General features: G+C 47.4%; 1 protein-coding gene across 1 annotated transcript in view; it reads right to left on the minus strand.

Annotated features, from left to right (window-relative positions):
* Farp1 (FERM, RhoGEF (ARHGEF) and pleckstrin domain protein 1 (chondrocyte-derived)) overlaps positions 1–27148 on the minus strand; it is a 266618-nt gene extending 239470 nt beyond the window's left edge. Inside the window, exon 1 of the mRNA XM_005374079.2 lies at positions 27017–27148. The gene's annotated coding sequence lies outside the window, so the exon portion shown is untranslated. The remainder of the gene's footprint in view (positions 1–27016) is intronic.
* Between the last annotated feature and the right edge of the window lie 197 nt (positions 27149–27345).

Raw genomic sequence — 27345 nt, forward strand, 5'->3', positions numbered from 1 at the left:
CCAGTCTTTTCTCTCACATCTTGGTCAACTTCCTCCCAGTCTTTTCTCTCTCCTCTTGGTCAACTTCCTTCCAGTCTTTTCTCTCTCATCTTGGTCAACTTCCTCCCAGTCCTTTCTCTCTCATCTTGGTCAACTTCCTCTCAGTCTTTTCTCTCTTATCTTGGTCAACTTCCTCCAGGTCTTTTCTGTCTCATCTGACTCAACTTCCTTCCAGTCTTTTCCGTCACATCTTGGATAACTTCCTTCCAGTCTTTTCTCTCACATCTTGGATAACTTCCTTCCAGTCTTTTCTCTCAGTACCACTTTAATATATAAAATGAACACACTGGAGTTGGAAGGAAAGGAACAAGCCAAGACTCCAAGGATTCTGCAGTCAGAGTCCTTCGTTATGTCTGGATCAAGGTCCCCGTTATGTCTCCACTATTTAAGGTCACAAGCTACAGAGGACCCCTCAGCCTGTGCTGGAGTTGCTGTGAATAGGGATGAGGACAGTCCCCACCAGCAATGCCCAATCTTATATGCAATGTGCTCGGGAGGTGACCACAGCAGTATGCGGACAAAGCTGTGCTTTATTCAGGACCACAGTGGTTTCTGCTGCTTTACAGTATCTAGATGAGAGACCTGTCACTAGTCCCCAGCCTTGGCCCCCAGTCTCCATCACAAGGATACCCCAGCCAGGCTGCAATTAAGAAACACTAACGCGAACTCCTGTCTATGAAAGGCACATGTACCGTTCAGGAAGTCCTAGTAGCAGAGACCCGAGCTGCACTATAGCAAAGTAAGGAAAATGGGGAAAACCAAACAATGCTTTGCCGCTTTCCTTCACTGGCAGCAATTTACTGTGGCAGCCTCCCCTGCGGGACTGCAGGACTGCAGGACGCCAGCTTGGCCTTCTGAAATCCTAAAAATACTTCACAGGCCTGCATTCCAGGGTCGCAAAACCCCTCAGGATCCAAAGGCTCCAGGTTGAGAAGCAAAACCCTCAAGTAAATGAAAATTGAAACCTGAAGAATTTTGACCCAGGTTGACTGATACCCTGAAATACACAAAGTCCTTCCTAAGGAATTTTCATAAGTACCACCCGAAAGGTGAGCGAATGAGGGAACAATCTGCTGTTGACTTTTTATGTATGCCAACTGCCCATAAAAACCCCTCCCCTGCTTTGCAGGAACAGAACTCTGAAAAATAAATGACCTAATTAAACCTGAGATTTCTTGGCTAACAGCTATGCAGAAGACTGCAGTGCGATGAAATGATGCCGAATCGGAGAGGGCCCTGTGCCAAGCTGATTGAGCGAATTAGGCCTACTTTTTTTCGTGTGCATATCTAACCCAGACCTAAAAATGTGAGACTAGCCGACATGCTTAACTACTTTTATTTATGAAGCAACCAGAATGCATATTTCCTCCCTCACCTACTGTACATTTCTCAAAATGTGATTATGCGGCACCAGGAACGCATCTTTCTGGCATAATTTCTCGGTCTGCCTTTGCCGTTGGGTTGCTGCCAGTGCAATACAATGGTGTGGCTCCGTCGTCTCTCGTTCCAGCTTTCAGAAATGTGTTAAATTATCCTACTCTTTCCCTGGGCTCGAGACCCCCATCCCAGCTGATCTGCACAGATGTTCAAGGAGAAAGACTGCATTTTCTTGAAATGCATGTCGAGGGCCTGGCAAAATGTGTACAAAGAAATGCAAAAGTCAGCAGTGTGATGGAAAAGCTGGTGATGAGCTCACTTCCTTCTCTTTCCCTCCTCTCCACTTCCAAAAACACTGAACAAACAAACATGGAAACCATCGCATCGCCTATGCTTAAAATAAAGGGGAAGTGGGTCAGCAAGGGCCAACACCAGGTAACTGCTCCGTTCCTTTACGCCCGACGCTCAGGAGCTGTTCGTTTTGAGGGTCTTTTCAGGGTGCTGTGCTAGAGGCAGCTCTGTGGTTCTTTCTCTTGGCTAAGACCCTTGGGGAGGTGAGGTCATGGGAGATTTAGAGTGGGTCAGGACTCCAGAATCCCAGCTGGCCATGGAACGGGCCCATGGCACAGTCTGAGGCCAGTCCTGTCGGCCACACCAATCCCCAAAACACCCATTCCCAGGACCTTGTCCATCCTGCTAGTTTCTCCTTCCTTCTTTCCAACAGTGTCAAAGGTCACCAAGTCCCGCCAGGTGGCACAAATTAAATCAGTAGCCACACCCTGGCCTCCGCTAGGGGACCCCTCCTGGGTCTCATTCCCTTCCTTTTTCCCACCCTACCCAGGCTGGAGCGGAGCACAGGAAGACCAGGCAGGATTTCCACAGCCGGAGTCGACAGGGACATCTCTCCTTTGTTCCATCCAGAAGAAAACCACTACAGTGACACGACGCTCGCAAACACCCACAGGGAGAGCGAAAACAGCTGGAGTCAAGAGACTAACCAAAAGAAAAAACCCTCTCGGGCTGAATGTGATTTTCTGTATGATAGGGAGGAGAAGGAGATAGAAAAATTCGAACAAGTACTTGTGCAGACACACCAGGGGCACAAGTACATGCGAATGGCAGATCCAGGCACGTACTCACGCTGACGCGCTATCTCAAAGGCTGCCTCTCACGGAAGGCAGAGGGGGCCTAAGCACGTCGTGTAAGTTCCTCTAACCTACACATACCTCAAAATTTTGTATGATCTTTAAGTAATTTCGGTCTGCTATTATTACAGCCTCAACAGTAAATTTCCAAATCCTTGGTAAAATAAAATACACCTCCATGAACCTGACAATGAAACTCAGTTACCACCTCTCCCACCCAAACTCCTGCTAAAATGACAGTGGCCATTTTTTTTTTTAAGACAAAGAACAGACAAAGCAGCCCACTGACTGTTGGCTGCGGGAAGGTGGGGAGAAGTAAGTACTGACCCGTAATCCAAGGGGTGCTCAGAGGGCCTCCAAGCCACAGGCCAGTCCTCCCCAAGCCCTAGAGCATCAGCTGAAGGGGGGTGGGTGGCGGGGGGACAGGGTGCGGGGCAGTGTACAAAGAGAAGAGACCTCTGCACAAAGAGGGCCTTTCCCAGCTGCCCCAGCCCCAGGAAGAGGCTTATGATCCAAAGCAATTAAGCCAGGGAGGTCAGAATCCCGCACACATCAGACACAATGAGAAAGAGGGTGTGATTCAGAGCTGAAAATGAGTGAAGACATGGTGGGAATTAAGGAAGAGTCTGCTCGCTACAGCAAGGGCCCGCAGTCCCCACTCCTCTAGCTGCTTCCAGAACACTCGGCTGATCTAGGCTGATCCCAGGGAGGCAGCTGGAACTCTTCTCGGAGAATCTCAATGAACACAATGCTGACGTGTGAGGGTTTCCACAGACAGACAAATAAAAACTAGCTGCTGTTTTATCACTGGAGAGAAAAATCACAGCAGACAAGCCCCAGCCACATGCATAAAGATTCAAATCTGATTTTAGGACCTTATTCTTCAAACCTACTCTAATGGCCACAGATCAGCAAATGTTTAAGGAAAGCCTGAAGATCAGAGTTACCAAGAGGAGGCAAAAAGCCCTCTCAGCACACACATTCTAGGGAGCAGAAGGAGATTTTCTAAAATCCAGACAATCCCCAGAGAGATTATTTCCTCCAAAACACAGGAAGAGATACTCTGAGAAAAGACCAAGTAGCTGTTGGGAGTTAGCAATATGGATAACTGAAATCTTTATTTATATAGTTAGTTGAAAGGTTAATTAGAAGAGCATTCCTAGGAAGTAGGGCAAAATATAAATAGATGAAAAATGTTTAAGGCAGAAATGTAGAGAATTTCCCAGACAGCCTAATACTCAGAGTGCTGTTTTTAAAAAAGTCAAAAAACGTCCCTGGCTGACAGACAAGGGTCTCCAGACTGAAAGGAAAAAGCAAATCCCCTGCATATATAATTTTAAAAGGACCCCCACTGTGGTATTTAAAATAGGCAAAATTAAAATGAAGACTCTAAAAACGTTCCAAAGAGTGTAAGGAGAATCACACAGGAAAGATGTTCACAGGCAATGCAGGAGTGTCGTGAAATTTCAAGGATAATCACTTCTATTTCTAATTCCGAATATGGGAAAACTAGCACGTAAAACTAAGTACACATTACAGATCTCCTTACACGTAAAGGTTCACAAAAAATGTGGCTCCCTATTAGCCTCCCTGAGAAAGCTACTGGAGCATGTGTTCTGTCAAAACAAAAATTAAAATGTGATGATCTGGACTCCAGAAGACAGCAGGTCCGAGGAGAAGGAAGAGCAGAGGAAAGTCCCTGCACCACGGCCATGCAGACAGGCACTCGAAGACAGGGCACTGCAAAAAGTGGGGGCCTGGGCAAAAAGACACTGGGGCAGCCTCACAGTTACGTGTGGTTTAGGATTCGGTAAACACTAGTTGAAAGAAAACGGACAAGCTTTTTGAACTTACTTGGGGGGAAATGAGCAATAGGTACATAGAAAAATCAAGTCAGCTTCCCCTTACTATAATGAAATACCTGAGCTAATTAACCTGTAAAGAGAAAGGGTCTGTTTTGCTCAGGTTTCTGAAGTTCTGGACCAAGATCAGGTGGCTGCAGTGCTTTGGGCCTCATGGAGAAAACCACTTCCACCCAGAGCCAGAACACAGAGACGGACACTGGGGCCCTCCAGTCTCCTGCGCTAGGAGCAGGTCCCTAGTGACTGGTGACATGGGGCTCCCCAGAGCGTCCACCTCTTGAAAGATCAGACTAGGAAAGCTGTGAATAATGTCGCCTTGGAGACCAAGCCTTTAACAGCCAGGCCTTTTAAAGGACACCTTTCCAAAACACAGAGTCAAGCAAACTATAAAAAGTAAGTTACTTCCAGGAAAAATAAGGTTTTTAAGAAACAGTCACCTGGCGGTAACTGGCTCAGCAATGAACCCCACCACACAGTCCCACAATGCACCCTCCAACCCTCGGCTCACTAAGGACAGCCTGGAGTCCCATGGGCAGGTGAGGTGTTAAGAGCCCACCCGCAGGAACTAAGGGACGTAGACAGATGCTGCCACCACCCCTTCAAGAGCCTGGCAGTGCACTGTGCTATTCAGCTCTCTGCTCAGCCCGTGGGGTCTCACTGTATTTGCCAGTGCATGTTCCGGAGGAGGGGCTCCACAGACAAGGGAGAAGATGCAGATACCCCAAAAGAGTCTCCAGGAGACAGAGTTCAGGAACGAGAAGCAAAGGCGACCCCCAGGGTAAAGTCTGGAGATCCCACATCTGCAAGAATCCCAGCCCATGTGGAAAAGCTCAGGCAAGCTCTGGACCAGAGCTCCTGGAGGACAGCATAGAGGACGGGAAGAGCTGAGGAATCTGAATAGACAAAGGGGGCTCAGACCTCAGGCGAGAACTTCAGGGAGAATGAGGTAAGTACTTGGAAAATGAAGCAAAGGGAATGCAAGACAAATACTGACTCCAAGGAAAACACCATTGGGCAACAAAGGGAAATTAGTCATGGTACACACAGGAGCCTCATGGCTCCCCACACCACTCACTGTCAGCAGTCAGAGCAGAGTCCACTGCAACAGCAGGACACCGCATCCTCACCTACTGGCAGGTCTGTTATTCTTGCAAAGCTGTATATTATTGCTGTACATTCTGATCATTATTAGAGATAAAAGAGATCATGCTCCTCTTGGAACCAACATAAATTTAAAACATAAAACAGGGGGCCAGGTATACAGCTCAGTGGTATAGTGCATGCCTGGCAAGCGTGAGGTCCTGAGTTCAATTCCCAGTGACAAAAAAAGAAAGAGTTTAATTTAAAAAACCATAAACCATAAAGCTTAGAAGAAAATGCGAGATTTTTAAATGCTCTCTCAAACTGAGACGATCTCTTTAAACGTGACTTAAATCCTAGACACCATAAAGGAAAAGACAATAAAGGATAAAACCAAGCAGCACACTACTAGGTAGAGAAAGGCGGTTGAAATATATACAACAAAGGACTGATTTCCTTCAGATACAAAGGAACCCCTATAAATTGACACACACACATACACACATACACACACACACATCATCTCTCCTGCCTCAGTTTCCTCACTGACAAAAACTGTCATGGTAATGTCTCTCCTTTAAAGACTGCTCTGCAGATTTAACAAATATCTGTAAAACCTCTGAAAGATTTCCTAGCATGAAGTCAGCATGACATAAGAGTTTGTAAAGCAAATGAACAGGGAGACATAAACTCTTGGAGGACAATACAGCAACATCTGTACTTAAAACCAATTGACAGGGCTGGGGAGATGGCTCAGCAGCACAGAACCTGCCTGGCAAGCTCAAGGTCCTGAGTTTGATTCCCAGTACCCCCCCTCAAAAAAAAATTAAAAATTGACCCCGGACCCTACTCTTGGGAATTTATATTTCAGATGTACTTGCAAAGGATATTTACTGCAACTTTGCTTACACCTTTGAAATATTCAAAACAACAAAATGTCCACCAATAAGAAAACTTTGCAGATAGTTAACGGGACCTCTCTTTTTATGTGGAATCAAGAGAGGACAGCAAGTCCGAATGCACAACCTAGAACAACATGCAGAGCACAGCAGCATGAAGAGAAGGAGGGTGATGCAGAATGAGGAACACCACCACGGGTGTCAGACGTCTATGTGTGCCACAGTGCTGGAAGGACGCTTTTTAGATGATGGGAGATCGGCGTGTTAACTCTCTCCGGGCCTGCTCTGCTGGGTGAGAATTCCTGCTGATGCTAACGTGTTGGAAAAGCCTGTTCTCTCCCATGAACTTTCCCCACGTCATCTGACTTTCACTATTTGCTTAACAAGCTTTCGTCCCACTGTAATGTAAACATGGACTTTTTTCTCAAAACAACAACAAAAAAATTTCATTCCCTGTAGTATGAATATAATATACGAAGTTACAGTATAATTTTAATTTTGTTTTGGTTTGTTTTGTTGAGGCAGAAGCTTGCTACCTATTCCAGGCTAGCCTTCCTGAGCTCACTAGGTAGCCCACGCTGACCTTAGGCTCTTGGAGATCCTCCTGCCTCAGTCTCTCAAGTGCTGGGATTTTAGGAATGCACCACTATTCCCAGGTTAAATGGTTTTAAAGTTTAAAAATAGACTCAAATGTTAGCATCTTAAAGTCAACCAAACTTCTAGTATCTTCAAGATGAAAGACACCAACCTCAGGCAGTTTAGATACCCTCTTGGCCCTCCTAGAGCTTGGCTCCCATTCTGAGATCCCCTCCTCACCCACAAATGCACACATTAGGGCACACAGGAGGGAGAAAAAGCAACAGTGAGGATGGCAACATCTTAAAACAATAACGAACAGGGGCTTGTTTCATATTGAACAAAAATCTAAGCTCGCTAAAGGTCTAATAATGCTTTCAATGGATGCACCCACGTGTCACATTGTCATTCAGTCAAATACAAATCAAACGAGTCTTCAGCCAAGGGATTCCATGAGGAAGAATCAGAAGTCTTTTGCTTGTGCACAGGCCCAGGGTGCCCCAGATTCCCCAACTCTCTCAGCCAAGAACAAAAGTACCTCTTTCCACCTCCTCCAAAGGAGAGGACCCCGAAGTGCTGCCCAGTGGCTGTCAGGCAAACAGATCCAGATGTTCCCTCCAGGCCCAGGTAGCTCAGGCAAATGCCATGCTCTCGAAAGGCACCGTGACCGCCAGCGAAACAACTGTACTGGAGGCCAAGGCTGCGGGGCAGTCTCCTGAGCCTCTCAGCCCCGCCGGCCCACAACAAACTTCAAGGCTCCAAGGTGCACTGCTCCCTGCACCTAAGGCCACAGCCAGCAGTGTGACTCATAAAGGCAGCCGGGCAATCTGGCAATTTACTCCGAATTGCGCTGAAGATGGTAATCAGGGGCTGTTTGCAAAGGTCACGCTAAGTTTAATTTATAGGCCAATAATGCATGATATAGCACCACAGAAGCATTTTCCCCTCTCTAAATGGGTATTTGTTTTTAAGATCTTGTAGCTCACGACTTGCAAAAAGGTTGTTAAAGCATTTCTGCCCCTGCCAGACTCACCTGGCCTGTACCTAAGAGAGACACAGAAAAAGAGAGAGGGAGGGAGAGAGGAAGAACTTAGATGCTAAGAAGGATGGAGGGAAATAAACAGCCCCCAAGAGCTAGAACCAGGAATAGATTTAGACTTGCCAAACACTTGTGACTCTAAATCCAAGGATTTTACAGACCAGAGGCCAAAGAGCCCTGAGGTCAGCTCAGGTCTGAGAGGTTCATGGCACTTTTACTAGAAACTCCAAGACAGGGCCCCACCTTCACTCACTCCACCAAGATTTAATGAGCACCTACTATGGGCCGTGCCCTTCGCTAGGCAGTAGTGCTCAGAAGTGCGTAACTCAGGCCAGAGTCCATAGCTACACAGGGCACTCACACAGTGTCTTGGAAGGCAGTGTCTTGGTTACTTTTCTCTTGCTGCTGGGAAAAAATACCCAATGCCCAGAATTAAAGAGAGAAAGGTTTATTTAGCTCAGTTTGTGGCGGTTTCAGTCCATACTGGGCTGGTTCCAAGGCAGAGTGGCACATGGCAAAGGGCAATTATTCATGGCGGTACAAAGCAGCAAAAAGCAACAAGAGCAAAAGAAGGAGTGGCAGAGGGAAGAGCAAACCTCTTTCCCTCCCTTATATTGTACACAAACTGTCCACCCCTGGGCAGGTGTAGCACTCACCGCCATAATCCCAGCCATGGACCATGAGTCAATGTCAAACTCTAAAAGCCCGCCCCATGACCGCATGAGGCTTTGGGAGGACATCAGACACAAACCAGGACAGGCAGCATCATCAATGCTCGCCTGCCCACACTGCTCTGCCCAAGCTCACAGCCACCAGGGCCCACAGGAGTTGGAACTGCCACAAGCATTCCTCTGACTCACACACTCCTTTCACACTCAAGATTTTTCTAGAAACGCCCTGTGACAGTACTGTTCGTTAATTCATAAGGAAAGCTGAACCCTTTTAACAGCAAATGAATCCCAAACTCCCTCCCCCAAACACCATTTTGAAAAAAGCTAAGTGACAAAAGAGAGACCTTGCAGGCCCTACATTCTTCCAGCTCATTCTGGGAAATCTCCACATGATAAACATTCAAAGAGGAGTCATCTGGGAACCCCTCCCCATCGTGTGAACAGAGCACATTCCTCTAAGGAAAGGTCAACAGGAAATGACCTCACAGGACCTCTGACCTTATCATGTTGACTTAAGGATTACTGAGGCAAGATTACAGGAGGGAAAGAAATCCACAGAACACATGCAGGATATATTATACATCGGAGGAAAAGAAACATCGCAAAAAACTTAAAAATTAAGGAACATGCAGGATGCTGATGGAGGACATATGGTCACTAGCTTCTGCTCCACTTGCTATGAACCCCAAATTACTCTAAAAATCAGATCTATTTTTAAACAGCTAAGGACGTGAAAGAAATCTAAATAAGGTAAATCTGAGGAAAGCAATCTGTGTGGAGAGTCCCAGTAGTTAATAAAGTACATGCGGGTATTTTTGCCTGATTCCATTCTTCACTTTTTAAAAACATTTTGTTCTGTATATTCAAACATTGTTTATTTTTAAAAAGTAAGTCTTGGTTAAACAGCAAATTCCCATGTGGAATATACTGGGCCACACCAGGATCTACCTGGGACAGCTGGTCTACCCAGGTCATCCTGCGACAACTCAGCAGACAGCAACAGACCCAAAGCCTGTGACAACACTGGCCAGAGAAGACCTCATTTCACAGCCGTTGCACCAGGTAGCTTTGCTTTTTATTTTTATTAGTACACATCTGCCATACATAATGATTACATTCCTCGTGGGGAGTGGGTGCATTGCACATATTTTTTTTCACCCCCTTTCCCTCCTCTTCCTCCCCCATCCCTCCATCTCTCGGTTACCCTGTTCCTTTCTGCAAAAGATCTATTTTCTAGCATCTATCTTTTATATTTTCTATTCTCTTCTTTTATATTTTGAGTTTTCACATAAGTGAAGCCAGGCCATATCTAAACTTGTGTGTCTGATTTATTTCACTTAAGACTATGGTCTCAAGGCGCATTCATTTTCCTAAAAACGTCTCCAGTGTATCTTTCTTTATGGCAGAGTAGTGCTCCACTGTACATAACACAAGTTCTTTATCCATTCATCTGTTCATACACATATAGGCCACTGCTTCCAAGATTTAGCTATTATGTTTTGTTTTTGCTTTTTTGGAGGCAGGATCTCACTATGTAGTGCAGGCTGGCCTTGAACTCATGTAGCCCAGGCTGGCCTCGAACTCAGGGCCATTCTCCTGCCTCATCCTCTCCAGTGCTGGGAGTACAGGATGTGCCACCACACCCAGCTGATTTAGCTATTATGAGTTGTGCTGATGTACACATGGCATGCATGGATCGCTGTGATATGGTGTCTTTAACTCTTTCAGGAGGATACCTTCCATTGCCACCACCACTCAGCCCCCAGGCTGACCACTGTCACCACGCCACAAAACGCAGTGGCTCTCTGGGCTTCCACAAGGTGAGGCTTCAGTTTCCCAAAGCTAAATCACTGTATCTGACTAGGATATCAAGAACTGTACTGTTCACCAGAGCAGCATCCCGAAAAGTGACATTAAGCACAAGACCATACTCATCCCCAAAAAAGCTCTGAAGGTGTGCGTGTGTGCCCGTGTCTGTATGTGTCTGTGTGTCTGTGTGTCTGTGTCTGTCTGTGTCTATGTGCTACTACAGAGCCAAAACTGATGACAAAATGGTCTGGTGGCTGATGATTTCCGTGTTTGCGACTCCACCGCTACTCACTACCGGACACCAGGCTGACACCGGTGAAGCACTCTCCCTGGTTGCAAGGCTGAAGGGGGAATCTGTTTAATCACACAGTAATTAAACAGATAATTATTTTAATGACTACCCCTTGAAAAATCAAAAGTCATTTTTAAAACCCAGCTGAAAAAGACAACGCAATTTTCAATCAAGAGGAAATCTGAGCAGGATTCACCTCCCTCCACCCTAGTGAGGCACCTCGGGTACGGTGGGGTGAGGAGATGCCCCAGACTGAGCCCGAGGAAAACCCGCTCCCACTCGTGAACTGTGTGGCCTTGCGCACGCTCCCCAGCAGCCTCTGTTTCTCTGGTGAAAAAGGAAAACAATACCACACCCACTGAATATATGAGCATGAAAAATATACGCCAAGTGCCAGGCACAATGTCTAGCACACGACCGGCACCAAAGTGGCAGCCAGGACAGCATCCCACAGAGAGTCCTGACTCCGGAGATAAGCCAGAAGGAGTTCCTACATGCTGTGGGGCCCTGTAGTTCCTGCATGGACGTTCAGGCAATTTTTTGGAAGTGACTCCGCTAACAACCCCAGAGAAGCAGGCAGTTGTTCCCCAACCCAGCTCCCTGCCCCTGGCTCCCCCACCAACTCTGAGCCTCACGCACACTGAGGTGTGCTTAGGTGCCTTTGGAATTACTATTCTGAAATGGTACCTAGGGCCTGGGCTCACGCTTCTACCTCCTGAACCAAAGCATCCAAACGAACCTCAGGACTCTGAACTTTCAAACCACAAGAAAAGAAATTTCTTGAGATACCCACCTTCTCCCCCAAAATCACCCCTCTCCCAAGGGTCCAGCACATCTATATTCGTTACGTGCCCTGGACACACTACTAGAAAGAAAATGATCTCCAAGAAAAAGGCTTTGAAAGCACAGCAGGGATGCATTTGCAATGCCATGTTCCGCAGCCAAGAGCATGTCACACATGATTGTTTACATGTGTGCGAATTTAGTGTAATCCACAGGAGAGGAAGAACTTTTCAAAGATTTTCCTTTTCATGAGTCTCTGAAAAATAGTTTACTCTTCACATTATAAGTAACATGATTTTTTAATTATACAAGCAATAAAAGTTCATCATGGGAATTCTAGAAAACAGAGAAAAGTTCAAAGGAGAAAATAAAAACCACTGGTGTTGGTCCTATCCGAAAGAAACCATAATTAACATTTTTCTCAATGCATGTAAGTATATACCTTGCATAAAAATTTTTTTTTTGGTACCGGGAATTGAACTCAGGACCTTGTGCTTGCCAGGCAGGCGCTGTAAAATTTTAAACAAATGAGCTCATCTTTTAAGTAGCAAACTAAGAGCATAATCACAGAAGAAGTAGTAAGAAACCTCCAGGCACAGGAGGGCCAAGGACGAGCTTTGGGAATAACTCAGCCCTCTGCATCCTGCAGAAAGCCATGAGAAATTTATTACAGTAAATTTCACTCACTGCTACTAATCTCTCACAAAACACCCATCCTTGCTTCCAACACATTCATCCCATTGTTCGTGCCACTTTCTGAAGCAGCTCTGGAAGTTCTCCTTTGTGCGTGTCTTTAGCTGTGCTCTCGTGGCTGCCTCCATGTCTTGAGTTGACTCAAAACATTTACCTTTCATGATCATTTTGACTTTGGGAGGCAGCCAAGAGTCACACGTTCTCAGACTCAGCGAATGAGGTGTCTTTCTACTGGGTGGCATTCAGCAGCTGTATTCACATTTTTTATCACAGCTCATGAAGACACTCACAGAAGAGGACTTCCAGAGCTGCTTCAGAAAGCTGCAAGAACGATGGGATAAGTGTGTTCAAGCTGGGCAGGGTGATGCACTCCTGTAATCCCAGCACTCAGAAGGCTGCAGCAGGAGGAAGATTGCTGTGAGTTCAAGGCCAGCCTGGGCTACACAGTGAGTTCAAAGTCAACCTGAACTACATGGTAAGATCCTCTCTCCAAAAAGAAAGTGTGTTCAAAGCAAGGGGGAGTACTATGAGACAGATTAACAGCAAAGGGTTTTACTGTACATTGTTTAACTATTCACTGTATATTGCAACCACCTTCTATATGTACTGAGCAGCTACATATCCCAGGCCCTTTTCTAGGCACAGGGAGTGCAGGGGTGTAACACACTTAAACAGAAGTTGCTTTCTCTGTGGAGAAAGACTTCCTGAGCTTCTACTCCAGCCTTGTCAATTATAAGCTGTGTGACCTTAGACAAATCACTTGATGGCTCTGCTCTTCTGGTCCCTGTTCTGCATAACAGGGCAACAGATCAGATGGGTCAAGCTGCCTAAATGAGTTTGTAGATGTAAAGCAACTAGAACTCAGCCTGGGATTCAGCAGCGCTCCGATAACCAGAATCCGTGGGGAAGCTAGCAAAAACATGGTCGAGTAGGCCTGAGCCAGTGGGTGTGAGGCCAAGTGGGCCAGAGCACAGCAGTGGGGGAGATGGGAAGCAGTGAGACAGGAAGACTAAAGGAAACTGGCCTAGACTAGCCCGGGCAGGGGGCAGGCAGCAGGATGGGGGCGTCCAGGAGGAAGGAAGTGGGTCAAAGACACCAGGTGTCCTCCACCCACCCTCAGGTGTATCACTTACAGTATCGCACATGACAACCAGTCCCAGTGTTGACCAGGTCAATAAAGTCCAAGGCTGCTGACTCGGGCATTCTGACATCTCCACAAAGGGAAAGGGGTGTTGTGCAGGGACCCTCCTATCTGCTCACCCACGCGGTCTCCAAGCCCTCCCGGCCCAGCCTGGCAGGCCACATGCTGCTGCATATGTCTTATCTGCAAGGCTGCTAAAAATAAAGATCTGAGAACAAGGATAGATGAGGACTGTGGTCTTTGCTAATTCACGATGATTGGATTCCTTCCATTCCAGGACAGAAAAAAATCAAAATCATCTATAATCCTAAAAGTATAAGGAGCCTGAGTCAACCTCTCCCACTAAAATGAGTATTATTCCTTGATGTGTTTATCTCCGTTTACATGTTCTGCACAGTGAAGAGTCAAAGTGTTCTCAGTTAATAACAAAAATAACAGCTACCATACTAAAAGCTTTTTTATAAATTGTCAGAGTCCCTTGTTATCGATTATGTGCAATTCTCAAAAAAAATCCAAATCTTCAAAATGCTGATCACAAGGGCTTTTATAAGCAAGTTATTTAAAATTTATGATTTGTATCCTAGTAGGTATCACTCAGTAGGTATTGTAGGTATTACCTTGATTTTTAAAAAATATGGGAGGAGCCGGGTGTGGTAGCACATGCCTACAATCCCAGCACTTAGGGAGGCTGAGGCAGGGGGATTGCAAATTCAAGTCCAGTCTGGACAGGCAGTTAGTAAGAATCTGTCTCAAAATAAAGGGGTGGGGTGGTGGAGTGGAGATACAGCTAAATGGAAAAGCATCCCTGGATTCTATTCTCCAGTACCAAAAACAGACAGAGATGGGGGTGCAGGGTTGGGACTCAGAAATGAAATGATCTTCTCTAGATCACACAACTTTTTGGCAGCAAAGCTGAAACTTGAACACAGGTCCCTCAGGCCCCCTGGAAACCAGCTTCCAAGATGGTGCCCAAGAAGCTTCCACTCCTGGCATCCACACTTTTTGGAAGTCATTGAATCATGACCGAAAACACTGTGGAAGTGACAGCGTCTGACTCCCAGACTAGCTCAAAGAAGCCATGGCAGTCTCTACCCTGCTCTCCTCACGCATCACTCATGCTGGGAGAAGCCAGCGCCATGCTGTGAGGACACTCAAGCAGCCCGCCCAGGGAAGTTACAGGTTCCCTGGAAGCCAGTCTTCTGGCCGGCTCCAGGGGACATCTCTACTGCAGACATCTGAGCCAAAACCACGTCACATGTCAGCTACTCCCAAAGTCCTGGCCCAAAGAAACCCAAACACAGTATTTACTGTTTTGTTTTTTTTTTTTAATTTTAAAGAGAATAAAAATTATAAAAAACCATAAAAATGATACAGAATTTCAAAGCAAGATGACAGGACATGAACAGTGGTTTTTATATTGCATATTGTTATCTTCAAAGCAGTTGCTCAGATTACCAGATATACCACGTAAGACTGATCAAACAATTAAGCATTAACTGTTCCTTTCAATAAACCAAGAGAAATTAGTAGTACAATTATCTTAGCATCTTGTGTATGTACATATGTATTTTTTCCCCTTCCTTCTTTCTTTTCTCCTTTCCCCCATCCCAGCTGTTCTGTCCTTTTGAGCAGTTTCTTTCCCTTTCACGGTATCTATTGTACCTTTCGGATTTTATTTGCTCTTTCAGTTTCTCCTTGTTTTGAGCTACTACACTGGTGGTGCGGCGCTAACCATACATGCTCTGATGACTGCGTGCTTCCTCCACACCCACACTGCTTCGGTAATGTTATTGTTACCACTGTGCGCTTATGTAGAACATTAACACAAGAGCCACTGAAATGCAATCTATATTCCCTGCCAGCCTCTGAGATAAGAGAACCCGGGCCTGACTTCTCCACCCCAAATCCCGCCTCACGTCGGAGCTGCACGTTCTGGGCCTCGGCTTCTATGCACACATTGCCCTTTCCGACCTTCCCTTTACAACACAGCGGCCAGCAGAGCTCCTTGTGCCCCTGCTGGACAGGCCAGGAACCTAATTAACCACCTTCGGTTAACGTTTTTCTCTGCTTTTTTTTTTTTTTAAAGCTGGGTGTGCTGGCGCTCACCTGTAATCCCAGTCCTGGGGAGGCTGAGGCAAGAGGATCGCCACAAGTCAAGGCCAGCCTGAACTACACAGACAGACCCTGTCTCAAAAAATCAAAATAACACTAATAATAATAATAGTAACGATAAGATACCACTAAATACCGATTTAAATAGCTTTTTAAGAAAATGTCTGACAGTATCAAAGTGCTGGCAAACTCCTCTTCTGAGTGTTCACCCAGGAGAAGTCAAAAACAAGTCCACATCTAGACTGGCGTGAGAAAGCGTCCAGCAGCTGGGTGCTGACAGCCACCTTGCTCGGGATGGTCCCAAACTGGAAACCCAGCTGGCCTGCAGCAGGTGAACAAACCGCCTCAGGGACAAAAGAAGCCATTCCCTGCACACACGGAAGAATCCCAACACTTCCAGCAGAAGCCTGCTTCAGAGGTTACCTCGGCCAAGGTTCGATACACACGACATTCTGGAAAAGACCAACTACACTTAGTGACTGGGGAAAACTCCGGTTAACAGGGGTTGGGGGGGACAACAAAGGGAGTATTTCCAGGGGACGTAAATGTTTGTCATATCCTGACCGGGGATCGGGTCACACAGACACGAGCGGGTATTAAACCAACAGAGCTGTAACCCCCAAGACAGAAAAAAAAGAAGTCAGTTTTACTCTGTTAATTTTAAAAATAAAAACATATATATCCTCTTTTAGAAGCAATTACTACTTATTTTTCCCTCAAAGAGATATATATCTACTTGTTAAATCACCTTCAAGGCCTAGGTCCTCTTGATTTTGAAATCTTAAGAAAAAAAGTGCTGATGTCAAATTATTTAGAACCCATGAGTTGGCAGGGCGTGGTGGCGCATGCTTGTAATGCCAGCACTCAGGAGGCTGAGGCAGGAGGTTCCCTGGGAGTTTGTGGCCAGCCTGGGCTACAAAGTGAGCTCAAGTCCACCCTGAACTGCGTAGCAAGACCCTGTCTCAAGACCTTGTCTCAAAAAAAGACAAAAAAAATCCATGATTTGTTTCTCTGTATTCCACCTTCTTTCAGACAATTCACATCCGTTATCTTTCTCCATAGGTGAGCAGAAATCTGCTACACTCCCTGTAAACGCTCTTCCTTGGGAACACAAGATCTTTATAAAGAGCACAGACACAGGAGCGAGGGAAACAGCTCGGTTGCAGAACACATGTCTGGCATGCGCGAGGACCTGGGTTTGACTCCCAGCGCGTCACCTTCAAAAATCAATCAAGGGGCTGGGGATTTAGCTCAGCGGCAAAGCGCCTGCCTGGCAAGTGCAAGGTCGTGAGTTCGGTTCCCGGTACTGGAGGAGAAAAAAAAAAAAAAAAAAAAAAATCAATCAATCAACCAGACATAATTGCAGAGGTTTTCGATAAATACGTACTGGACCATTGGTCTCATGATCTCAGGAGAAGCTCCTCCCTACCACACAGCCCTGGACACGCCTCTGAAGCTCTGCGAGCACTAGGGCAGCCGATACCTTGAACTTTTGCCCTGGCACAACATGCTGGTACTACTCCTCTCAATGTAAGAAAAATGTCTCAATTCAAAGAAAAAAAAAATGTATGTGACCTCCCCAAGAACATGAACTTTTCTGCTCAGCTTTATTTACTAACGTAAAAAGAGTATACCCATCTTGTGGAAGATACTCCACAGATCTCTGCTTAAAATACCAGCTTTGTGCTTTCCACCTTGTGAAGACCTACTGGGAAATGAACAGAGTTTATTTCCCAGCCACCTACGAGCCCATGATCTATGACTTTTATTCAGCAACCAAAGAAAGGCTCTTTAAAATACTCGTAAGATGCAACAGAAGCCTGGGACGTGAGTGCTGACAGGTGAAAAAGGCAGAACTCAGAAATCAAGGATTAACTGTGCAAAACACCGACACCTCCAGGTCTCCAAGCTGCGCCCCCGGAAGCCAGGATCAAACCCTTTCCCTGCAGCTCTGCTCCCTGGCGAGGCGTGGCCATGCCTCTTCCCGGTCAGCACACTGACGCTGTCGCTCTCGGATGCGGGCTGAGAGGATGCAACTTCAGTCCCTCAGTGCTTCTAACAAACAGAGCAATGGGACAGGGGACAGTCAGGCTCCGGAGGGGACCTGGCCCATTCCCGACCTTCCCGAGAGGCTGCCGCAGAGTCAGTCTGGGCAAGCACTAACACTATGCTTAAAACCAACCCTGAGGGTGTGTCTGAGTAGATGAGGAACACTGTCACCACTGTCACAGGGATGATATGGCACAGGTGACAGACGACTTAGGACGGCCCCCAAGGGATGTCAGGTCCAAACTGCTGCCTGTGCAGTGCAGACGCCGGCCCTGATGTGACCGCAAACTGCTCGGGCTCTGGCACCGCTAAGAGGGGAGCAGAGAGGTTTCTCCTCTGTGTGTCCCCAGCCCCGGGGTCCCGCTGGCCCGTCCCCCACGGAGCCGCGTCTTTCCTTACTGCACCTCGCACATGTCTGTGTGGAAGGGCGACTGCTGTCCAGGCACAGTCTCCACCCTTCATTCCTTCTACATCTGTCACCACATGGACCCCAGAGCTCCGCTCCCCAGCACTAAATGGGGGTCCTTCTCAGGCAGGGAGTGCAAAGGGCATGGCAGGGATCTCAGTGCATCAGGAGGGGGGCAGCTTTTCTCCCGAGAGAGCCGAAAGCGCGCACAGCTGGTATCAACAGCTGGGGGAGGGAGGAGGGTCAGCGTCCATCTAGGGCGCACCCCAGGCACACTCCGTTTTCTGTGAGGTACAGGACAGCCTGCCCGCCCCCAAGATCACGACACCAGGCTGCGGGCTCCGAGGGGTAGCAGGCAAGGCACCAAGAAAAATGGCGCCAGCGGGAGTGGCGGCGCATGCCTGTAATCCCAGTACTCGGGAGGCTGTGGCAGGAGGATTGCCGTGAGATCGAGGCCAGCCTGGGCTACATACTGAGTTCAGGGTCAGCCTGAACTACAAAACAAGACCCTGTCTCAAAAAACCAAAAGAAAGAGAAAGAGAGAGAGAGAGAGAGAAAAGCAGAAGACATCGAGACCCAGCGCAGAAAGCAGACGCTGAGAGAAGCACCCACGGGGCCCTGAAACTTTGAATCCAGTCTCTGTGCCCAAGCTGATTCACATCAACACCCGGGCTGGTATCCAGATCTAAGAATTCCCCATTCTACTTCCCAGGGCTCCCACTGGGCTTCTGCCCTTTGTTACCAAAAAAAAAAAAAAGAGCTGTGAATCAGAGGCCACTGCAGGCAGAACACACAGAACACACAGCCAAGCCTGGACAGTGCTGAGCACCTTTTGGAGAATCTACAATGAAATATTCCACAGCTGCCAAGCACTTTAACATCAAAGAAAACTCAATCTGGAAAAACTCAGACAAGCCAGGCGTGGTGATGCACACCTGTAATCCCAGCACTCGGGAGGCTGAGGCAGGAGGATCGTTGCAAGTTCAAGATCAGCCCAGGCTACAAAGTGAGCTCAATGCCAGCCTGAACTGCATAGCGAGACCCTGTCTCAAAAAGACAAAAAAGAAAAAAAAAAAAAAAAGGAAAAACTCAGACAATACTAAGGAAAAGGTGCCTTCTGGGTGGACATGGACCATCCTACCAACTGTTCTAAAAGTATGTGTAGGCAAGGGGGTAAAACCCTGGCGCTATAACCAATATGCCAAAAGTCCAATGAATATAAACCAAATTTTAATGTTTATCCTCTCTGAATGGCAAGAGAACAAAGGGTTTCTCCTTTCCATTTTAGACTTGATATTTTCAGAATTCCATTACAATACACGTGCCACATAGTAAGCACTAAAATAAACAAACATGTACACAAAGAAGACCATGCTCGTTTATTCGAGGCTCAACTCAAATGCCACTTGTGCCATCTAGCACGTCTGACGGCCTGCATCTGCTGTCCTGAATGCCCCCAGCATTGCTGGTGCGCTTCTCTTATAAATATGATCCATTTCTCCCATCAGCCCCATGCTCTCTGCTCTGAGGGCAGGGGCTGAGTTCGTTTGTGGGAACCAGCAGGAGCCTCCACATTGAAAGAACTCACTCAGTAAACAACGGCGGGCTTGATAAGCCCCTACATAAACTGAACTAAAAATAAAGCTGCAGTGGAAATGTAAATTAGCCTTCTCAGTAGGCCAGGGTGGTGAGCGTAAAAGAACTCAGATTTCCTTTTAAAGATGAGCTCCATTCAGCAAAAAAGATGGGAATACTGCTGCTCTGTATTCTCAAATTTTTTTAACCTGGATGTCTTAAATTCAATTCATTTGCATGGATTGACATTAAGGTAATGAAATTCTTTCTCTTTTCTTCACGGATTCAGAGGCACATTTGCCAAACTTAGGAAACCTCTGGTTTCCCCCAATTTCTACCACTTGCAAGTGGCTTACTCCACTTGGATTCACCATGGCCCCTACCAGGATATGGTGCCCGAGAATGCAGCAAGATTGTAAAGAAATATATTAAAGCCCTGCTTACAGGCATCCTCACAAATCTCCCAAGCAATGTAAAATGTGCACAGAAATGTCATGCTAGGCTGACAGAAATGGCAGCACTGCAGGGCATAGTAGGGCATACCTGTAATCCCAGCACTCAGGAGGCTGAGGCAGGTGGATCGCTGTGAGTTTGAGGCCAGCCTGCACAACATAGCAAGATTCTGTCTCAAAAAGAAAAAAGGAAAGAAAGAGAGAGAGAAAGGGCAGCACTGCCGTTATCTTTTTCTAAAAGAAATGCAGTGATACTCGCAGGTGTGTTCTGTAAGCCAAACTGCTAAACAGCGATTCTGCTAAGAAGCCCTGCAAGGCCACCTTAAGAGGAGGTCAAGTTCATGGAGACTTAGGCACATGTTTTGGATACATTATGAATACCAGAAGTCTGCAAACACAGTTCATCTCTCAGAGTGACATGGTATGCAAACAAGAACCACTTTCCACAGGAGACAGAGAGAAGGCAGCCTTCTCAAAGATAATACAAAGTGGCAGGTGAAAAACAAACCCTCCAACTAATATATCAGTCATGATGCTTTTTATGACAATAACAGAAAATTCCAACCAACAAGATTAGAAAACAAACACATTTAGTGTCCCAGATTAATCCTGTTTAGCATACTCACTGTCAGATCCAGGAAGATCTAAAGACTCAGAGATCACTTATGGGCTCTGGTTCCACCTTGCAGTTCTGTCTTCCTCTTACTCAGATCACAATATGGCTGCTGTGATTCCAGGCATTCCATCTAGTCTTTAGATCTTTTTTACAAGCGCTCAGAAACATTCCCCAGTACAGCCTTTGAAAAGGTCCCAGATGCTGGAAGCTTCTGGGAAGGATTTTGCTCAGTGAGAAAGGAGCTTACAACAGCCTGATCTCTACTGATCTGACAACAAACATATGAGAGTCTGAAGCCTGAGTTGCAGTAGTCATCGGCCATAATAGCTAATCAGGCTGCTGCAGTCTAATTAAACACCACGCAATAAGCGAAGTCAAAAAGCAGCTTCCTGAGGATGACAAGGAGGGGACAGAAAGCACCTGAGTTCTTAATGACAATGTCAGCTGAGACATGAAATGGGAGCCTCCTCCTCTAATTATTTCAGGCAACCAAATATTTGATGGCTTAATTGCTAATTAGGTATTCTGCCACTTGCAAATAAATGTACCTTTTTTTAACCCAGTACCGGGGATAGAAGGCAGAGTCTCACACATACTAGGCAAGCACTCCACTACTAAGTTACACCCAGCAGTATAAAAAAGACAAACTTTTTTTTCAAACAGGGTCTTATGAAGTTGACCGGGCTGGCCCCGAATTTGCGATCCTCCTGCCTCAGCCTTGCAAGCAGGTGGGATTACAGGTGAGCACCGTCGTATCAGGCTGACTGACTGACTGCATATTCCCTGGCTGACTGCATATTCTCTGGAGGTTTTAGGGAAAGAGAACCATATCTGCCCTGCCCCACATCACAAGGGAAGAGGTCTCGGGGCAGGTCTGTCCCACTTCCATGCGAATATTCCCAACTCTTTCCACCACCTTGTTCTCTGTATTCTCAAATGCCACAGAGAAGGCTCACTTTGCAAATTCTAATCAACAGTGTTCACTGTTTACCGTCTACGGGCAGGACAGCGGAGAATTAGCAAAGCATACTTCCTGACCTCACAATACTTGCTATCTGATCTAGAAACTAAGCAGAACACAGATAGGAAGATATAATCACTGCCAAGACAGAGGAACTGGGGTCCTTCCCCAGCCACGCCCACCGCCAGAGTGACCTCTCTTCAGAACGTGACATATTTTACCTGGCGTTTCAGTTTGTGTATTTGTATTGATTTCAAAAAATATTTCTTTCTCATGATCCTTCTTGGGAACTTGGGATTTTTTTTTTTTTTTTTTTTTTTTTTTTAGAAATCTATCTCTTTGTTCACAATCTTAAACACTGACTTGCCCATGTTTTCAAAATAAGTTTGTTTTCACCTTCAGGGTTTTCCCAGTGAGTTTAGTTAGGGAGGAAAAACTAGCCAGCGCCCTCCAGGCCCAGTCTGACTTCTCGCATCCAGCAGTACTAGTCTATGCCTTCTTTTTACACAACAAATAGGGCATTTGTCCTAAGTTAAATAAACTCCCTGGCCATTAACACATTCAGTAACTATGCCATGCCACATGTCTTCTTAATAACCTCAGCGTTCCAAGATACCAATTAAAAAATGAAGAGGTAAAAAACAAGTAGGTGAAAATATTCATATGGCACAGACCCAACAAAAGATTTCCAAATTGTTATCTTTATGCATCAGAATATATAAATAACTTCTGCAACTGCAAGATGCGATGCCATTTGGATGTGCAGGTATACTCAATAAAGTTATGTAAGGCAAACAGAAAACAAAGACAAAAGACGTGCCAGCATGGTGGTGCACACATGTGAATCCAGCACTCAGGAGGCTGAGGCAGGTGGATCGCTGTGAGTTCAAGGCCAGCCAGGACTACACAGTGAGTTCAAGGCCAGCCTGAATTACAGAATGGACCCTGTCTCAAAAACAAACAGAAAAGACAAAAGATGTAACAGATGTTGCCAAAGATGATGTACAATTAACTGATCAGTAAGCACATAAGGTATCATTAGTGAGCAGGAAAATAGAAAATGAACCCACAGTGACCTATCACATCCACCAAAAAGGCTTAAATAAAAAAGACTGATCATTCCAAGTGCTGGTGAGGATCACAGTTACTGCAAGTCTCCTAGACTGCACATAGGAAAGCAAAGGGCACAAGCGCTTAGGAAACAGCAGTTAAATATGCACATACTGTAGGCGTACAGCAAAAAAAGTGAAAAGACATCTCCACACAAGCACTGTTCGCAAAAAAAAAACACAAAACACTGTTCACAAACACTCACAGCTTTAGCCACAACAGGCAAAACCTAAAACAGCCCAAGGACCAAAGAAACGAATGGAGAGCTGGGGATATAGCTCAGTGGCACAGCGCCTGCCTGCCAAGCACAAGGTCCTGAGTTCAACTCCCGGTACAAAAAACAAACAAACAAACAAAACCATACACTCATAAAAACAAATGGACAAGCAAAGCACAGCCCACCCAGACACTGAAGCGTTACCAAGGATGAGAAAGGAGCAAGCTCTTCACAGAGTGAGAGGCAGACACGGAGGCGGCGGAGGAGGGCAGGAGGGAGGAGAGCAGAGAGAACAGAAATAAAGGAGAAAGAAATGAGACCCACACACATTATAGAGAAACTGCAGACGGGGAGCGACTCGGGAACCTCCTAGAACTGCAAACCATGGCTCGTTCGGGAACAAAGATGTTTAAGGCGACCAAAACCGAGGTTACCCTAGCAGATGCTCACTCGTGGAATTCTGAACGACGCACCCCGGGAAGCAGGAAAACGGCCCCAGAAGCAAGCTGCAGCGTCCAAGACGGGGAACCACAGGCGAGCTGGGAAGACGAGAACTGTCTAAGGCAGCAGCACGGCCGCCAGCGTCGGGGGAGGCCAGGCAAGGAGGAGGCGCGCAGAACAGATGCCAAAATATTACCAGCAGGAGTCAGGAGTAGGTGTGGGGTGTCAGGGGAGATCGACTTGCTTCTTCAAGCTTTTATTGACTTTCTTCTTTTGAAATTACAAAAAAAAAAAAGTCTGTGTTTAAGAACCAAAGGCTAAATTTGAATAAAATGGATGCAGTATTAAATTTGCAAATTTCTAGACCTGCAACCAATCAGCGCTAAAGCCAGTCATCCCTTAAAAGCCCTAAAGACTAATTTGAAAGGACATTCAAAGCCAGGTGTGTTTATTCACTCAGTAAGTATTTGCCAGGGTTTGAAATGTTCCAAGCACTATACTAATCTGGAATGAATAGAATGAGTACAAAAAGTGAAAGTCATAAGGCTGGACTCAAGTCTTCTTTTGAAACTGATAATAAGGTCCCTTCATAGGAAGAGCTTTTGCCAAAAATCCTCAGGCAAAGTTACCCTGTGGTAAGGAATAGCATCACCAACAAAGACCAACAGGCTCCACTTTGCTGTGTGGCTTGGCCGTGGAACCGGGACTGAACCCAGGGCCTTTGCACTAAGCTACATCCAGGGCCCCTGTATCACTTTTTTACTTTGACAAAAAATCCCTTCCAAGTGCCCAGGCTGGGCTAGAATCTGCAATCCCGCTGCCTCAGCCTCCTAGAGTGCCAGTTACAGGCACGCGCCACTGTACCCTGCTAACAGTTGTAGACATGAAGTCAACTGGATATTAACAGTAAAGTCCTGTTAATTGCAAATCTTGCAGATTTTTTGTACTGTCCATGTCAGTGTAAAATGAGAAAACTGCAGTGCTGGGTTAAAAGTTCATAACCAGCACTGAGCCAGTGCTCGCTTTTCGTCTCATTGTACTGATGGTCCTCTGGTTCACTTCCCAGATAGCAGTGCTAGGAGACCACGTCTTAATAATCCTCTCAGCTACCCACTTTTTTTCACAATGGGACAGGACAAATCAGTATTTCAGGTCCTCTGAATGGAGCCCAGTCGGCTCGCAGCTACCTGGCCACAAGGAGATGGCCAAGAGGTCACAGCCAACCTGTGTCGCCATGGCCGGCCAGAGGACCAGAGTCAGGTAATGTCCCTGCATGCGCCCTGAAAAGCAAGGAGTTGGTGAACCACCTATCATCCCCGCGCACAGCTCTCCTTTCGATCAAAAGCATTGAACAACAGGAGAGACAGAGCCCCAGGACCTGACGCCTGGGTCCCTCCTCTCCCGGGCCAGTGGTAGCCAAGGCAGGGAGCAGCAGGCCGCCTTAGGCAGAAAGGACTGGAAGACCCTCGTTACCGGGTTATGGGCACCTCCTCCTCCCGCCACCCATCTACCCATTAGAGAGAAAGTTCACTTATCACAAGACCAATTTTCCTAAGCAGATTCAACACACACACAAAAAACAGGGTTCTTATCTTTTTGTCTCCTGTTCCCTGTCCTCAACGATGGACAAAGTTAACATTTGACGTTTACTCACAAGTCGCCTCCTCCACTCATTTTTCACGTCAAGTAAACTCTGACATGCTCACTGAATATCAGACTTCGAAAGCTATTTTTAAAAAGTAACCCTTTCAAATGGAGCCCAGGCTGGCCTGCCTCAGTGTCCTGAGCGCAGGGACTACAGGAGCGCTCAGATCACAGGAACGCGCCACCACACCCGGCCCTATATTCTTAGCTTTTAAAAAATTCCCCTAGAAAAGCCAGGCATAGTGGTGCTGGTCTACAATGCCAGCACTTGGGAGTCTGAGGCTGGAGGATGGCTGGACTACACGTTAAGTTCAAGGCCAGCTTGAATTAGAGGCTGTCTCAAAAAACTTAAAAACAAAAAAAATTCTTTGGACAGTTTCTTTAAAAAACACTCAAGATAATTCTAAAATAATTGCAATACCCCAGCAAAGCTAGGCATGGTGACGCAGGCCTGTAATCCCAGAACTGGAGAGGCTGAGGCAGTGAGTTCAAGGCCAGCCTGCACTGCACAGCAAGACCCGGTCTCAAAAAAAAAACCCAAAAAATCCAAAACCATAACCCAGCAAGAAACTCGTCTAGGATAGGTCTTGCATTTTTCTTTCGGGAAGCATGGCCTCAGAGCAGCAATAGTATTCTAATATGCTCCTGTATCGACTCGAGGCAAGAGATTATCAACGTGGAAAGGAGCATTATGGACCTAACTTTAGGGTCCCCACCATGACAGAGCTCCTTCCAAAGGGAACAGCCCACCCCAAGTCAGCATAGAACCCAGGCCCCACCTATGCCTCACCCCCAAGCATTTCCAGTTTCAGTCCACAGAAGGAAACACGCCATCTGGGGGCCCTGAGCGACACGGGCCTCTGCTCGGGCCCCCCACCAACCATGCCTCCAGTAAACCAGGCACTGCCCACTAACGCGTCTATTTATTCCACCCAGAAGCAGATCCATTAGCCAGGCATTGTAAAAACACAAACGTTTCGTTGTGCTTGGAGTGACTCCAATATTGGTGCCCTGCTGCAGAAAGATGCTATAGGAATATAAAGTGAGCCATGCGGATGCTGGACCCACAGATGAAGTGCACGCGCAGGAGCTGTCATGCTGCAAAGCGACCCAGGGAAGAGCGCAGGGTCAGCCCCCGGCAAGCTCGCAGCCAAGTCGGGGAAGAAGGCCAAACACACAGACTTCAGATGGGCCCCGCCTTGGCTGAAAAACCAGCACCGCTTTCAGGGTAACTCCCCCTCAAGCTCTCAGCACCAAAAAGGCTTTTCTTTCTCCATTGCTCCTTGTGCAGTGGAAAGAGAAGAGCAAGATGAGGCTGGGGGCTGCTCAGAAACGGGCGTGGCAAGTCCCCACGTGCAAAGCGCGGCAAGCACAGCCCGGGCTGGCCGGGACTGGGCTCCGAAGCTGCTCCCTCGCCAGGGCAGGGGAGGGGAAGAGGTCCGGGTGCGCAGAGCAGGCGCGGGGCCGAGCGGGCTGAGCGAGTAGAACCCGGGAAACTAACGAGGAGGCGGCTTGAAGAGCAATAAAATGGAAGAGCCCGAGGCCGCCGCGCTCCCTGGGAGAGGGACGCGAGGGCAGGCCGGGAGGCTGGGGCGGCAAAACCGCTCCAGATGGGAGGCGATCGCGCCCACCGCGCGGCGGGCCGCTGAGCGCCGAGTCCTCGTTTCTTTGTGAGCCCGCGTCCCTCCTTCCTGGGGACCCGCGTAACCTCCAGCCGCCATGCGTGGGATCCGGGCTCGCTACACGGAACTCATCGAGATCCCCCCAGTGCAGCACACACACACTCACGCTCACACACACATGCAGGGGCCGGGCGGATCACACAGCTAAAGTTTCGGAACTTAAATCGTAAAACCACGACCAGAAGTTGTTTTGAAACAGCACACACACACACACACACACAATCTGCCCTTGGCTTCAAAAAATATGTATAAGAAGAAAACCTCAAACTTTGCCCCCTTAAAGTCACGCAACAGAGAGACAAAAATCTAACTTGGGCAGAGGGTGTGTTCCTCTTTGTCACCCACCGGAGGCTCGCGCCACGCGTGGGCGAGCTGCAGGCGCACGGCGGCGCGGTGGCACCCGGGTCAGCAGCCACCTCCTGGCCGGCGGCCGGCCCCGGGGGCCGAGATTGCAGCGCGGGTCCGGAAGCGGCGGCGGGCAGGCGCTGTCAGCCGGCGGCGGGGTGGGATGAGCGGAAGCGGGGGAAGGGCGCCCGGGGTCAGGGAGAGAGGCTCGGCGCCGGGAGGCCGAGGTGCGAGGTGGGAGAAGGGTTCAAAGGGCGGCGCGGAGCGCCGAGGCCCGATCCCCCGCTATTGTTGCGGAGCTGCCGAGCCCGGCCTCCTCCGGGCGGGAC

Source organism: Chinchilla lanigera, unplaced genomic scaffold, assembly GCF_000276665.1.
Source record: "Chinchilla lanigera isolate Chin_1 unplaced genomic scaffold, ChiLan1.0 scaffold00003, whole genome shotgun sequence".
Lineage (NCBI taxonomy): Eukaryota > Metazoa > Chordata > Mammalia > Rodentia > Chinchillidae > Chinchilla > Chinchilla lanigera.